The following is a 17,466-nucleotide window of genomic DNA, read 5'->3' on the forward strand; positions in this document are numbered from 1 at the left end:
ACAGAACCCCACTACAGCCTCCTGATATTAACAAAAGAATTTAACTGTTTTATTCTGTGCATTGAAGACAGAGAGGGAGAAAAAAAAAATCTTTGCTTTGAACAGATTCAAGTGATTCAACCATTGTGAACATTCACATTTTAATTTAAGTCCTATGGTTCTCCCCTGCTTTTGAAATGAATACATATTTAATTCTGCTCAGCCCTAAATGTTTGGAGTCTGTTTGGTCCATTTATGCTATGAAGAACCATTTATACTACTACAGAGCTAGCATAAATTTTAGAAAGGATAAAGTCAGGTCAAAATTTTAATTTTCACTTACTGAAGTAACAGCAGAGTTTTTCAGGGATATTGTTGCTTTCAATCAGTGTCTTCCCAAGCTGATTCACAATACTACATAATTACCTTGGCTTGCCTTCCTTTTACTCATAGAAAAAAAAATACACAGTAGAAGTGCTATGATACAATTGCATTACAGCTTTCACTTGAAGTCCGAATAATATGTGCACACAGCCATGTCAGTATCTCTCTGTAGAGACACAGACATATATTATGTACATGGTCTATTATGTACATGGATTATGTACATGGTTTTTCTCTATGCTGCATCACATCCTGTGAAGACACAACAAAAAAATACTATGAATAATACTTTGTTCTTCTCATAACTGCATTAAACGATTAAGTTTATTTCTATCTTCATTCACAAACATTTTCAAAAGCTGGTCAAAGTTCTTTAAAATTCACATCGAATTCATCAAATTATTATGTCTTGAAAAATAAACAAAAAAAGTAAAACAGTAATGAAAAACTTGTAACATTTTTTTCATGTTTGAAAAAACAGATACTGTCCCTCTCTTCTGAAATTGATATTTCATTTAGAAGTATTTTCATGAGAAGTCAAAAAAAAAATAATAATAAATAAAAGAGAATCAATGTGTTTCATGTCAGATGAAAAAACATTTTGTCCAGGTGCCACACTGGGACAGGCTACGGTAACCATTCTGTTATTCTACATGAATATTTAGTTTTTATCAAAAAGCTGTTCACACACAGATAGCTTACTTCACACACAGAACAGAACAGCTTACTTCAGTTCCCAATTTAAAAAAAAAAAAAAAAGGAAACCATCCTATGATATAGTCCTTTAAGCCTATTTTGTCTACCTGTGCACTATAGTCTGCTTCATTGTTACCCAGAGAGACAGCAGCATCTGCAGGAGGAAACACAAATGTCTGGAGACCACAGTGAACACCCGGCCCAGCAGGACAAGGCAACATATAGTCCAAGCTGATGTTATCCAGTTTCATTTCACCTGTTGCAAACATTATCCAGTGCAGAAAAACAAGGCTTACAGGGATTTGTTGGTTTATGGGTTTTTTTGTTTGTTTTTTTGTTTTTTTTTTTTTTTTGGTTGGTTGATTTCTCTTTGTTTGTTTGGTAATTTTATATAGGCTATTAACAGTTTTGCTTCCAACCTTTATGTTTTGATGCGTGCAATTCATTACTAAACTTTTCATATCTGATTATTATAATATGAATATTCCTTAAATTGTGATAGCTATTATTAATGATATGTCAATGAGATGTATTTTTGTGCACTATGATAGATCTGTAGAACACTTTGAAAACTTGCTGCATCAACTTTATATTTAATTGGCCAAATTTCTCCCTGTTCTAAGTAATATCTCAGACTGGGAAGAATGAGTAGAGAATTTTCATCTTATTTTTTTCCCCAACTTCTGACAAAAATATGTAGTTTATTTGCACTACAAATGAAATTCCAATAAAAGAAAGGCCAGCCTCATGTAACCATTGAGATATTACTTTCTGTTATTTTATCATTTTGTTGCTTTACATTTAATTTGCACATGAAAGATTATTGAATGTATGGTGAAGCAAATCTCTATGTCAATGCATAGTTTGTGGAAAAGATTTACTTCACTTCTGATTTTTTTTTTTAATTAATGATTTAGTATTGTAATAAAGCTGTCACTATTCAACACAGACTAGTGTAAGCTGTTTCAACAAATTACTAGTCTCTGCATTATGGAATTATAAATCAATTAACATAACAAAAACAATTAATAGACCCAAAATAAAATGTTGAATTCATGACTAATGTTTGAGTCATAGTTCAAACACCATGAATCTGGTTCTGAATCTCTGACTTTAACTCTCATGAAAGCTTCAGAAGAAGGCTAACAGTTTTGTAAAACTGGATGACATTTCTTCTGTTTGAATTGATCCGTAGTAATGACAATTTTATTTACTTTCAGAAATACCCATTGCATTCTTTGGTAAATTATGTAGAATTTATGTCTTGCTCTCGTAGCTTCACATTCCTAAATTCTGTTAAACATAAAGCAAAATTCTGAACAATACTTCTCAAAAGTCCCACATTGCCTATCAATTCCCATACCACACCCATTTCTGGAGTATTCTGACTGCTGTGCTTCTGAGTTTGCTGGCATGTAAAATCATGTTATTGCACTTATTATAATTATATATTATATAATTATATATTAATATAATATATTAATATATTAATTATATAATAATAATTATATTATTACAGAACTGATTCAATTTTAAATCCTGATCATACTAACATATTTTTTCAGTATTTTTTTTTTTTTGGTTAATTTTCTCTTTGAGAACCACAGCTCCAGAATACAAATGTCTTTCAGTTATCTTCAGTTATTTTTTTCATTTGTTTCTCTTCAACCAAGTACTGTGAGACTTCCACTTTTGTATTATATCCACACTTAATTTTATTCAGCTTCACCAGGAAACTCCCTAGAATTTTTTTAAGAACCTGACAAGCAAAAACCTGTTACTTATCCAGCACAATTATAAAATATATATGACTGTCACAGAATATTGTCCTAATTTTAACTATTGCTGTTATCAAGACTTTTCCCTGGTAAAGAAAAGGTTCTTCCTGCAAGCATGAGAAACTGAAATGCCTCAGTATATGCATGCAATGAAAGAACATCAGGTGGCCAAACTAAAGCATCTCTGAAAGATGGGTTCCTCAAAGGTGTTCCGGAGGACAGCTCAAACAACACCCAGGATTCCTTTTTTGCAGATATTAACCTATACATTTTACAAAACTGAACCTCTGAATTTTGTGATTAAAGCTCTTTTTTTTTTTTTAATACATTTTCTCTAAAATTAACACATTGCTCATTATTAATATCTTAGGAATACTTAAAATTTTGCTTTTAACTATGTTTTTCATCCTAGTACATTAAAGATAGACAAATTATGAAGACATGGTAACAGCACTTATATAGAAATGGAAAATAACAGTTCCAGGGTAGTTAGTACCTATTCATAAACTGTTCCATAAGGTAGAAAATAATCGTATTAACAAACCTTGTAGACACAGGTCTTGGATTCAAGTCTGCTACTATATGACCTTACATCAAACCACTGAACCTATCATGACTTTTCAAATTCTATGTACACCCAGAAACATTGTCATCTCTGTTTTAAAAACAATTTAATCAAATTGGTATAATGCTGCATGGAAATGTTAGTATATTAATTCTTCCAAAGTCTTCCAAAATGTAATAAGATTTTGAAGAGATTTTTATATTAGTTTTAGTAAACCAGTTTAATTAACACTGTCAGTTTAAATAATGCACTTCTGTCTACCAATCAGCCCTTAGTTTTCACATTCATAGTAACGATAATGATACTTATTCACCTCTCTGATCTTCAGATGTAACATGCAGATATAACATGGAGGTCTTTTCCAACCTTAATGATTCTATTAATCTATTAAGAAAAGGGTGGACTTGGTGCTCAGGGACATGTTTTAGTGGGTGACAGTAGTAGTAGGGGAATGGCTGTACCAGATGATCTTGGAGGTCTTTTCCAACCTTAATGATTTTATGATTCTATGCTGTTGAAATACGTGAACACTTCACTTGTTAGTATCTTGGTACTAACATGCAGGCTACAGAAAAATGTACTCAGAAAAAAAATGTCACCTATTTTAATATAAACCTCAGACAAGGGAAAATCCAAAATGCGGTTGCCTCAGAGAGACTTTCAATCAAAATTTCACTTGAGGTAAAAGACTGAATCTTGTCTGTTAGCTGAAAGTTTGGGTGTAGACTAAAAACAAAAACAAGGACTGGCATTTGATGGGAGAAGAGACAAGCAGAGTCTTAGATACTTATCTCTCCCTTTGAGCAGGGACTCAAAAATTACCCATAAAAGTTTTTTTTTGTTATTTTTGTTGTTGTTTTGGAAAATTTAGCATGAGAAAAGTTAATTCATGCTACATTGGAATGAGAGCTCTTCTCCTATAGGTTTTTAGATGCAGTTTCTACTTATGAGTGAAAAGCTTTGGGTAAAGGACAATCTCCACTACTCTTAATGGAAATTCAGCAAGTACTCCCAGCCAGCACTTCAGAAATCTTGAACACTTGAATAACAGCTCTGTTTTGCTGTTCCAGTTTTATTAAATTTCACCTTCCTTCTTCTTTTTACTGTACTTACTGTACTGTACTTACTCCAATTCACCATTCTAATCTAAAAACAAACAAAACCAGCAACAACAACAACTAAAACAACAGCAAAACAAACAAACAAACAAACCCAACTTACCAATTAAAGAAACTTTCATTAGCATCTTAAAATTAGTGTATTTGAGGGAATTACATTAACTTGCTCTGAGGTGCTGTCTTACCTGCACTGGTCAGTGTGTAAGAAGATTACTACTTTGTCATACATCTTCAAAACTGCTTTAGAAAGTAATGTGCATGGGCCACATTCAAAAGGAGCCTAAATAACCTTAAGGGAGAATTGATTCATGTGTCTTCAATTTTCTCTGCTCATACATTCAGAAGAGTGAAACCTAGATCTAGGTGTATATTTAAGACCCAAATACCAACTGTGGCTGCATTTCAGACTTGCCGCGTGACCTTCAGCAAATCATTTAATCTGTTGGTGCTGCAGGTTCCCCAGCTGCAAAATGGAAGTAACTCTTACTTTCTATTGAGAATCTATGAAAATGGAAAATGATGCATAAGAGTTAAAATATTCTTGCAAGATAAAAAGAATGAATCTAAAAGGAATGCACATGAATCTCCTTCTTACCCATTGGACTTACATTGGCATTTACAGAACATGTGTTGACATAATTAACATACCGCAAGAAAAGCGAGAGTTGTAAAGCTCAGGCTGACCAATAAGTAAAGATAGAAACATTTCAGCAAAATAAGAAAAATGTACTTGAAAATGTTAAGTTTGATGGTTTAACGTCAGTCCAAATTAAATTAATTCCTGGGAAATATATTTTGGATAAATATCAAATAAATACCTTTAGATGGAAAGTTTGAAATAGGACTTAGTTGAACATCATTAATGGTGTGGCTTCTCTCAGCATTGATTAAGCTCATTGGCTGTGAGCAGGAAGTTTGCCCAGCAAGTGATTTCTTTTTTTTTTTCCCAAGCAGTTCTTGTTTGAAAGGGATAATTGTGCCCAGCAGATCTTATTTCTAATGCTTTTTATATATAGTGAAATACTGTAATTTAACAGCTTGCTGGGGGAACAAGAATTTGTTCCAGTTCCTGATTTAAATGTTTATGCTAATTGCTATTTATTGGCTCAGATGCAAATGATAGGTTGGCCAAAGTGAAATTTTATGACGAGCAAACTCCCCCCTTTTGTGCAAATTGAAAAAGTGAAACAAGAAGAGGATGAAATGAGCCGAAGATGGTCTTAATGGCTGCTTTTTAATGGGGAAGATAAAATTAAGACTGATTTACGTGGCCAACTCCCCTGTTTTCTCTTATCAGCTCATTTGGCAGGAAAAATGGAAAAGTAATTGTTCCTCTTTCAATGTGGGCCTCAAACCATTATTTATTGGCTGAAATTAATCGCTGTTTATCCTTCATTCACGTGGAAACCGCTCTATCAGCATTATGAACCCCAGCAACTCAACTAGTCCCTTGCAATTTAGTCAACAGCAAGCACAGATCCTGATGAGCCGTGCCTTAATTTTCTGGGCTGTGGGAGTTAATGAAGACTCCTTTCTTAGGTGGACATATTTGTATTTCTACAACATTAATAACAAAGGCCCACACTTTCTCTTCTTCAGCATGTAAACTTTTTTTTTTTTTTTGGTCTTTAATAGAGAAAAAGAAAGCCTATTCTTAAAGGTGAACAGGGATGAAAGAGAACAGAGAGTGAAAAATGGTATTTCCTCTTACAGAGCGGCTCCTTTTGAGCTGAAGAATGTGTAAGGCAGCTCGCTGACCCTTTCAGAATATGTCTTCTCTTATGGAATGTGTAGTACCGTTACAATGGTTTACCTCTGAATAGTGTTTTTATTTATCCTTTTCCCCTTAGGTCTTATCTCCATTGTATCCACTTTTCAGACTAGTACTTTCACTATACCGGCTGCCCATGCATTTAATGCCAAAAGGAAACTATGCATCTGGGACAGACACAGCTGTATCTTATCTAATTCTGCCGAAGGGGACCAACTGGTGCTGGCAACATGCGCTTCAGACAAGTGTTTTCCCACTTCTTTTTTGAGATGATGCAAAGTATCACCTAGCTCTCATTTCCACATAGCCAGGAGGAGAATCAAATTCTTGCCTTTGCTTTCCTTTTTTTTTTTCTTTTTTTTTTTTTTTCCCCCAGACCCAAAATGCCCTTTGAAATGAGATGTTTGATTTCACTAGCAGTGGCAGCTGCTGGCTTAAAAATATCATCAATAAGCAGATACAGTTTACATCATAATCGAATGAAAAGAGGATTGTTAAGCAGAGATCACAGAAACTGTCAAGCTGTTACAGGCCTAAAGTGCACCTAGTCCATTGCTGTGTCTATGACAGTGGCCAGTGGATAGGGTAAGTAGGAAAGTGTGAAGCGATCTTGTTTTCTCCCTTTGACTAAGGGCCAGTTTGATTTCTAATTGTTCAAGACAGGCTAAAACCCTGAAGCATGAGGTTTAAAAGGTTTAAGACTGGCAAAACCAGCAAAGGATGAGAAATGTGCTTCTGCTAAACGTTGTTTCTGCACACCACTGTTCAGGAGCATACACGTGCTTAAATATATCCATATTCGAAAACTGTCCTCTATATTTCCATGGGACCAAAAGAATGTGTTAAAATTGAGCAAGTGTTATGTAAAGAAATGCGTGCAGCAATTTAGGCTTTAGTGATCTGTTAATGTAATAATAAATATCTGTGTTGTCTTTTTTCATTAATTTTATGAGGGAGATCCCCGGACCCGCTCTCTCATATTTGCCATGGCCCTGATCTAAAATTACATTGTAAGTCAATAGACATCTTTCCACTGATATATATGTGTTTTGGATCTGGTTCAAGATGTGCACGTTACCACTTACGAAGGGGCAGAGGTAGTGAATTTATCTCAGATTTGTAAACCCATTAATGAATTTCCACACCTGGTTTATGCTTAGCTCTCTTCCTAGAGATAGGGCAGGAATCTGCCACATACATGTGAGACTGATATTGGTATCAAAAGCAATTAAAAAAAAAAAAAGTGAATTTGCAGACGAACATTTCTGCCATCACCAATATATGATTATAAACCTTAAGGTAATAGAAGCATAGTTTTCCAATAAAAATGGGAAAATAAAATTAAAAAATAGTAAAATAAAAAGTAAGAAATATTCTTAAATTAGGATTCTATGCAATGGACAAGGAAGGGATTCCCATGTTTTTGGACATGATCCAGCAGAAAAAACTTGTGCGCATGTACTGCTTAACCCCAAGCAGGTTGGGAATATTGATCTTGCAACAGGTTTCATAATACAGCAAAGGCACAGTTTTTGGCCAAAATTTGAAGTGGAAGGGAAATAGTATTTATGTGAATAAGCTGACAAAGCACACCTCCTAAGCCTGGTTTATTCTTCATTACTGCCAGCTTGATGTTCATCTTCACATGTACCAAGAGAAGAAAATAACAAACTGTACACAAATGCAACTTTGGAAATACTCCATTTGGGTTCTGTACTCTCACTGGCACATATAAGAAGGTTTTTACATTTTGTTGCTTGTCTAAACTACGGCCTTGATCCTGCTTTCAGTTAATTCAGTGGGAGCTTTGCCATTAACTTCAATAAAAGCAAGTTTAGACCCCAAAGCCATTGACTGTGGCTGTGTTACAGATCACCTCTGCTTATTGGAACACACTTCTTTTTTTTTCTAATTAAAGATAAGCCTGAGTCCTGGAGCTAATTCTGATTATATTTTGGATCAGATGTCTGAACTTGACTGCCAAAATGGGACACATAATCTTGTACATAAAAGCTTCATTGAAAGTTTGAATTTCAGTGATATTGACCATTCAGTGAAAGCCAGTACATACAATATTATGTACCTGTGTGTGGTGTACCTGTGCTTTCTGTCTTGAGTGCAGGTTTATGTGTCCTATTTCACCTGTAAGTTGAATCCAAGGTTCTGAGAAAAGCTAGAAAGATACTTCTGGACCTGGAACCTAGTTCAACTTCAGTTTTGAAGCTAAGTACTATTTCTAAGTCACAAGATTATAAACCATAAAGTTACATATTTCCAGAGGAAGATTCTTTCATATCTATTGTATCCCAGTTGTCTTTATTAAAGATGAGTCAGTTAAGATAAACAGTTTTTTAGAAACACTGTATGTTTGTTTTGTGTTGTCAGGGAGTTCAGCATGCATGGAGAATTTCAGTGAAGAGGAAAGGCTGATCTTTCATTTTCCAGTAGACGTAAAATTAGTCATCAGTACCAAGCTGAGTTCTTGTCTGCTAGTAATCATTCTTTTCAGTGCAGGAATGTGCGCTCCTACTCTGTCAACCAAAGTACTGTGCCTTTAACATGAAAGATATGGCAAACAATAGATGTGTTTAACTTTACTTCGACTTTGCCAGCTTTTCAACTGTCATTAAGTTCAACAAAGTTGAAGTTAGCTGAAGACTCAGAATCTTTTCAGTGGTAAAAAGCTTTTTTATATTATTTTTATGATTACAATGTTAAAATGATGTAAGATTGCTCCTACCCATTTAAGATTATTCTCATTAGTTTTCATAATTATTAGAGTCCACTTAAGTAATTTATGGGTGGACCTTTAATATAGCCGTACCAATAATTGAATCCTCTTTGGCCTTGCTGACCATAGTGCTTTCCGCCTACATTTCGTAATTGATACTGAATACACTGTGATGTCACAGCTCTTTGGAGATGCAGGAGCCTTGAAGGGATCTGGAATTGTGCTCTTTTTTATTTTCTTTGTATTCTACAGAGGCAGTAGGTACTTAAGGACCACAACATGGTTATTTGCAGGTTAAAATCTTGCATGGAAGAGTTCACACCAAAATATAGTCTCGGTAGAAAAAGATATTTCTGGGACAATGCAAGGTATTCAAATGGAAAACTACCCAAGGAAAGTAAACCACTGCAACTGCTGTGGATGCCTCTTACTGATGCTTTGGATAGGAGCTCTGCCCTAGATCGCTGACATTTGTATATACAGAGAATACACCTGTATGGATAATGCACCCATATCCATTTAACCAGAAATGTTTATGCGGTTTGAGATCTGCTATCATTTTTTGATCTAAGATAGCACACAGAGAAGTGTGTCATAGTCTAGCTCCAAAGCAACCAAACATAACTTATATGTGAATGAATGTAACCTCTCAATAGATGTTCTGATTCTTGTGTATCTATGACCTGGAAAATTCCCCAGGCTCTATTTTACTCTCTTAGTGGATCCAAGTCCCAAGTACATTTCTGTCTCCCTCAGGAGTCTGGGGACCAATACCCTGTTGCACTGTACCTTGTACTGTAATTCAATCTATACAAAAGGAGTGCAAAACACTGCAGGCTCTATTTTGATATTTACTTCAGTGTAGATCTATCAGTTCATACCACCAGAGATGATGACCCTGTATTCTAATTTGGCAGCTTTTTAATCTCACTTTGTGCTGGAGAAATAGATGTACAGTCGACAGTAATGGGAGAAAAAAAAATAGTACTTTTGGTGTATTTGATGGTGAAATCATTTCATTTCAGTTCTCTACTCCTCAAAACAACTGTAATAATATTTTCCTAACAGGAATGTTGGGAAAGCTTTGTCTTTCAGCTTGATTGCTAACTCATTTGAGAATAGCAACCTGTCTTGTCTTTGCTAGGATTTTATCAACTGTTTATCTCCAGCTAATGGACTCAAGCTGAACCCACCTTTTTCCCTTAACACAATAGGGGCCTTAGGGAGGGAGGAACCAATTAAATTTTCACATATCTCTATCCTCTTAGTTTCTGAAGGCAAAGTTATCCTAGCTGGGCTTACTGAAACATAGACAGCCTCAGTGCGAAGTAAGATGGAGGACATTGCTGCTGAAACCTTTTCGTTGCAATAAGAATGTTTAGTGATGGGAACTCACCACACACACTGCACATCCTGGTACTCTCTGAGCTGTACTGGAAGCTGGGGTTAGCAACACCCAACTGTTTTTGATGGATATTGCCTGTGGCTCTCTCATTCCAGGTATGTATCAGTCTGCTGTTTACCTTGCAGGACCATTCATCTTTAAGAAATCAAGGAATTCTGGATCAGAAATTAAATCACAGCTTTACGCATTTGCCAGTGTTGAAACAGAAACACAGGTCTGAAAGTTACAAGTGATTCATGCTTCCACAGGGGGACAAACCAGACTGGAGCCATTAGGCCAGAGATTCTGTATGATTTTTGGGAAAGGAGCTTTAAATACCTATGACACCTCAGAGTGAAGTTCGGACCTCTTTTGAGCCCAGCCCTCAGGCCAGCAGATGCAGCCAAAAGCTGTCTCACCAGGCTGCCATACAATGCTATACTGCTCCTATATGCTCTCCTTTCTGTTCACATCTATTCCAGTGCTGGCTGAAAAAAGATCTCAACATTTTTTCCACGCATCTATACCCTGTATAACCTAAACTACTACAAGAGTTATAGCAGATATTTTGATCTGGGCTACAGCGTTCAGTGGAGTTTAAATGCGTTTAAATTAAGGGACAGTCTAGCCTCTGTTTCTCAAGCACATAAACATTATCTTGATTTTTTTAGAAACAGAACAAGAGGTAGGACACAAATAGGAGGGATAACACCAGTGATCCTGAAGGCTAAATTGTTTGTTTGTTTGTTTTTTAGGTAAAAATTATGAAAACTCATCCAAATAATTTATCCAGTCTCTTGCAAATTGTAGCAGTGTCTCCACAGCCTATAAATAAATAAATAAATCTTCATTTATTTTGAATGAAGTACCTGATTTTTTATGCGGTACCATTTTATTCTAGTATGATGTGAAACACTGGAAATGAATCTCTAAGCACTTGCCCAGTACAGCTCATGAGTCTGTAGATCTCTGTCATAGCTCCATTAACAACCTTTCTTCCAGACTGAGAACTCCTACTTGATTCAGTCATCCCTACTATAAAATGCACAGAATGCTTTGTTCAGGTTTGCTTCCATTCTCTGAACAGTTTTGAGCTTGGTAAGTTTTCTTTTTTTTTCTTTTTTCTCTCTTTTTTTTTTCTTTCTCTCTTTTTTCTCTCTCTTTTTTTTTTTTTTTCCTAAGTAAATGGAACTCAAAATTTATACAGTATACAGGATGAATGAACAGCAGGACTTCAGACTTCTAACTTCTAACATTAATTGTTAGACAAACTATGACAAAGGGTGCTAAATATTCCTATAACCCAAAGATTAATTCCTCCCAAAAAGCTCAAGTTATATTACTACTCCTTTTTACCTTTGATAGCAATGCTTTTGTATCTCACGTGGATCTCCTTGGTCCAGGGAAACAGCTTGTCAGACAATATTTTTCATCATTAAGATTTATATGTGAAAAACAAAAATCACAGCTGAACCAATAGTTGTCAGACTGTCCAGCTTATCACTTCTCCTTGACAAGGTTTTGTATGCTAGCAAATAAGAGGTTTCAAAGAATAAATTTACTATTTTAAAATCACAGAAAATGCATTTAGTCATGTAAAATAAATCTTTGACAGTCTGTCAAAATACAAATTTATTCATTTATTTTATCATGGTACATAATTTGATATTTTTAGAGATACTAAAAGATTTACAATGAGATTATGAAACAACTGATTTTAATTGAAGGCTGAAAATAAATAGGATCTGAAATGTCTCAGTCCAGATTCATATTTATTTTTTTTTTTTGCATTCTGCATTTTACTCACATGTCACTTTATTCAGGGGCAATTTTTCATGTGAGGAAATTACCTACATCATGTTCAATAGGGAAATAGATTTTTAATCAACACTATAGGTTTAGGTTTTCCTAAAATTTCTGAAGTGTAAAATGGTTGTAAAATATCTCAGTGGCTGTTTAAAATGGGTCTACCTAAATTTAACTAGGTGTGTTTGGGCTTCAGGGAAAAAAAAAAAAAATATATATATATATATATGTATACACATATATAAATATTATGGGAATATAATTATATATATTATGAGAATTACCTTTTCGGTTCTTTGTTTTCATTTCTTATTCTGACAGACAAATGTATGTGTAAAACTTAATTTCCATATGTAGACTCTTAGGCTTTAAACAGTTGAATATATCCAGTGCTTATAACTTTCATAGGCAATGTGGGGGTCATCACTAAGTCCACACTCAGGTGTGGTTCATGATGTATCTTCAGCGAGTGTTTATGAACAGACATTTTGTAAGCTGCTTTTTCTTTAAGCAAAGCCAATTTTATTCTTTTACAATTTCCCTCCTTGGTGCATCTGATGAAAGAACCTAGGTATTGTGCTTCACCTGGCAAACCTGATCTGCAGCAAACACAGCATTACTGTGATGGTAACATGCAGGGTAACTTGTGCTTGTGAAACAGTAACATACATGGTAACATGCCTCGCTTGTGAAGAAGGTCTCGATGGCAGAAAGAAATATGACAGTCAGTGGAAAGATAACTTAATTCTCAGGACTGCAAAGCAGATGTCAATCCATGGTACAAACATAACTTTGCAAAACACTCCCACTCAGCAAAAGCTCCAAAAGCTTCTATGAACTGTCCTTAAATATACATTGAGTACAAATGAACTCAAAAATATTTTTGTTGTAAAGAGATTCATAGCTGAAGTAATATGGCGTATGTAAGTTTAGAGAGCCTGTGGACAGGAGTAACACACCAATCAATGTAACGTATCACAAAAGCAGAAGAGTGCCAAACAATGAACTCTTAAGGGAAGAATTTGCAATGAAATGCTAACTTCTGTCAGCCTTATATAATATGTAGCCTTATGTCAGCCTTAATAAAATATGCATTATAAAACTCAGGTGCGAGCACTGGCAATGATACATCTCACACTCAAAATATTTTAGAAAACCCAGACTTTTTCTTTGCAGTATGCTCCACTGGAATCAAAACAGCCATATATAGACCCTACTTCAGGAAAGTATTTACTCCTTTTCCACAATTTATCCCTTCTCATGACACTAAAAGGAGATTAAGGCTCAATTGACTTCAGTGATACACAGCTGTGTGAGTTTTCTAATACTGCAATACAAATATCCTTCTGGCATGCCACCTCTGAGGGTGTCTGTGTTCATTAGTCCTCTGTTTTGGGCAAAGTTAGCAGTCAAGGGCTCATGGTAACAATGTGATGGTTTTGTAATGTGGTTATATGCCTTCTAGAGATAGGCCAGAATTCACAACCTCACTTGGTTGACTCTAGTAGTAGAAATATAGTTACAGTAGAAATTGTCTAGATAGATAAAGACCAAATTTGAGCTTGTTTAGGTAAGTTAAATGTTTAATCCATTATGTCTTCACAAAATGACCAAGCTGAAACTTTATTTGAAGAAAAGTATTTATTTTTATGATAACTGTAAACTTAGCCTACAGAGGAAGAGATTTGTTAGTCACGGTTAATTACCATGACTTCTTTTATTTTGCAACAATGGATATTTGTTTGTATTTAAGAATGCTATTTTATCTTCATTTTGTAGATTATAGTGACTAATCTTCAGCTGATGCAAGTATTCCGTGGGCAAGGTTGGCCCATAGATCTAATACATTTTCTATCATTTGGTTTCTCTGTGTGCTTGTTCTTTAGTATTTTTCTAGATCTTTAGCATTCTTGCCATAAGCAGGAAGGCCATAAGCAACATTATGATGATTTTGTTCCAAGTCAAAGAAACTCTGCTGGCAGCAGGAATTCTTCAAGAACAGTCCCTGCTGAATTAGGACTTTTGCTAGGCTTCTTTCACTTAAATATGTTCACAAAATGAGCATAATATAGCATTGTGGTAGGATTGCTCTCAGAAAAATTCTGAAATATGGTCTTTGCTTCAGACATCTGTTAATAATAAATATTATTTATTTTATATTTATTCACTAAATATATATTCATAACAATATTTATAGTCAACAAAGTTACTTTTCAAAGTGGCTTTCATGATACCAATCCACAAAGTATTGAGAACTTTGACGTCTGTCTGTCAAATATCCCTCCTGTTATTACAAACAATCCTATGGAGGTCAACTTGATATGGCACTTCTTGGTGGATCAGAGATGTCCTGTTGTTTTTGGAAAGCTTTCATGTCATGAGTTTCACCACACAAGATAATTTCTCTCAGGTAAGAGACCTCCTCTAGAGGTTACTTTAGAATTCCAGTCAGGATTTTTCCTCCTGCTCCCTTTTGTATCCCTTGTGCTTTCTAGGGACCACATCAAATAAGATGCTATCTTTTTTAGTCTTGACAGACCCCATGGTTTATAATGAGCCATGGAGAATCTAAACTTCTCAGGATTTTCTTCTGTTTCTAAAATCTCCATTTTATCTAAGAGCTAGAGTGAATCAAAACATTTACATTTTGCATAATGAAGAGAAGTAACTTCAGCTGTTTTCAGGTTTAATCTATTGTTGCTGGAGTGTTGCTTTTGGCAGCAAGATGTTTTCCCTCTGCTCCTCACCTCCCCACCCCCAACCTGCTCACCATCATTTGTGATTTTATTGGGGGCCATGATATAAATGAAATTTGGGAATCCAGCAAAAACAAATGGCTTTTTTTTTTTTTTTATCAAATAATTTTCCCAATTCAGTTCACAGTGTTTTTTAAAAACATATTTTTATTATTTAAAACAGGAATTACTCAATTCCTTTAAAATTACAAAATTATAGAGTAGTTCTGAGGGCTTATTGCTGTTGCTCTTGCACCATGTTTGTAAGCAATGAGTGCCAAAATGCAGTATAACTGGGCCTCTGCAATTTCCTGACAGGCCCAAGCTTTCAGGTTATTATTAAATGTCACTGCTTTTAGCTTGATGTGGGCAAAAGGTGTTGGGGTAAATTAAGTACAACAATCTCCTAGCTTCCTTTTCCTAGACATGTTGCTAAGTTTTTTTCTTCAACTTCCATGAGACCTGTAGGTGCTCAGAATATGGTCCAATCCACCAAATCAATTTTCACTGTGCATCTGCCAAATATGTGGATATATGCATTAGATTTTGGCTGACGTCTCTATCTCAACATGAAAAATGTTAAAAATCACCCACCCTCCCTCAGAAAAAAAAGTAGAAAAAAATAACACAGAAAAAAGCTAATATTGGTTAAAATGTCAGTTGAATTAAATGAGATTGGTGTGATTTGTACCCATGAGGCGAGAAAAAAAGCACAGCAGGTATGTTAGAGGTGCAAAAAAATATTGAGTTTCACACATAGCATGTAGGAGTTGACAAGTCTGCTGGCAGCTGCCTGGTCACAGGGGGCTGTGGGATCACAGGAAAATGCAGACAGTGCCTTGGTACTGAGAAATGGGAGAGAAACAGAGATACAGTAGGGCAATGGATATACCTCCTGACTTTTTAAACCTCAAACTGCTTTGGGCTTAATTCTGGGCTCCCAAAATTGGGAGAGACCAAAACAATAATTACTGAGAGAGTTAAAGCACAATGAAATTCCTCCCTTTCCATAGGTGTTACTTTGCAAGACAGTATCAGCCCCAAACTCATGGTAAATTGCGAAGCAGCAGCCAGGAAGAAGCAAAGGCAGAGTCATTGAACCATTTGTCTGCTCAGACACCATGGCCAGTGAGAACTGGTGCATGCACCCGTGTTAGGGAGAGCTGTGCTTCTTCTCCTGGGCTGGGAAAAAAACACCCCCCCTTCTGCCTGCCTTCCCTGTAAAACCTATTTGCTATCACTTCACTTATTTCACTATCTGACAAATACTATCTCTCTCTCCTCTTCCTTCTGCTGACATAATTTGTTAAAAATAGAGATAAACATATATTTTAGGTGCATTTGTGCATGTCGTTATGGCAATTACATGCATCTACATGCACAGATCAGCATTTAACTTTTAAAGTGGTTTTCCTTTACATAAAGCTTTCTCATGAAGACTGATGTCAAAATTTCTTTTTTTCTGTCCATTATCTAGCCCTGTGCTAAACTCTGATTGATCACCTGGCCCTTCCTTACAACCAAATAATGGCTTCATTGTAGTGATGAATACTATGCAGCATAAAGGCTATACATACTGGTAGCTGGTGAGATAAAGACAAAATATAAATAAAAAATTAAATGCATAATCTCATTTTTTTTCAATATTAGTATGAAACTTGAGCAAGAGAACCAAAACATCAGAAAAATCAGTAAATGATCTTTATTGATAGCTAGAACTGCTGCATGTAGAAATGGATTATTTGTTTTGTTTTAACACAGAAAATAATTTACATTTCAAGGAAAAAAAAAAGTAAAAATATTTCAATCAGAAACAGAAATATTTTTTCATGTCTTAATGATGAAATTTGTTAAGCTATGTTATTGATAATTTCTAGATGATGAAAGAAAGTATGCTATGGTAATTTTCAGTTTTGAACTATTACACTGTTTTTAAATACCTTTCAAAAATTTTATAAGTTTAATTGAAGTTCCTTTTTCTCTGCAAAACCAGATTTCATAGAAAATATTCTTACAATTAAATCTTATGCTATCTGAAGTTTTTGAACTTTTCCAAGTATTCGGTGTAATAGCTCATGATCACAGCCTAACTCTCTCTTCAACTTGAAAACGAAGGAATAATTAGAGGTTTTACTGGTCAGTCACTGAACTGCAGTTCCCCCTAAATTCCTATCAGTATCTTTTTTTTTTTTTTTTCTTTTTCCAAATTACAGGTTTCTTCCTGCAATTTAAAGAATAATACCTTCCACAATTGCTTTTGATGAATTTCTGCTCTGCATCTCAGAAGATGATCCTGTATTTGTTCCTTTAACCTTGTAAAATGCCCAAAATTTCCAGTGGGTACTTAGGTGCTTATTTTATATAAATTGAAATAAATAAACTATTATGATAATGCTTATAATTGTCATGATCTCAAAACTCTGTCATTATTTGTTGTTGTTTTTTGTTTGTTTGTACTCACCACAAGGAAAGGCTTCATTACCATCAGAACTACTTTGCGAGTAATTTGGGGGGTGAAG

General features: G+C 35.0%; 1 long non-coding RNA gene across 2 annotated transcripts in view; it reads left to right on the forward strand.

The window, feature by feature from the left end:
- LOC118255203 (uncharacterized) overlaps nt 1-17,261 on the forward strand; it is a 30,802-nt gene extending 13,541 nt beyond the window's left edge. The window contains exon 3 of one of the 2 annotated variants that reach the window (XR_004780894.2): nt 17,161-17,261. This is a non-coding gene — a long non-coding RNA (uncharacterized LOC118255203). Of the gene's footprint in view, nt 1-1,199; nt 1,234-17,160 lie in introns of those variants that run through there. The other variant, XR_007708063.1, reaches the window with a different exon arrangement.
- The last annotated feature ends 205 nt before the right edge of the window (nt 17,262-17,466 follow it).

This window comes from Cygnus atratus, chromosome 3, assembly GCF_013377495.2.
Source record: "Cygnus atratus isolate AKBS03 ecotype Queensland, Australia chromosome 3, CAtr_DNAZoo_HiC_assembly, whole genome shotgun sequence".
Classification (NCBI taxonomy): Eukaryota; Metazoa; Chordata; class Aves; order Anseriformes; family Anatidae; genus Cygnus; species Cygnus atratus.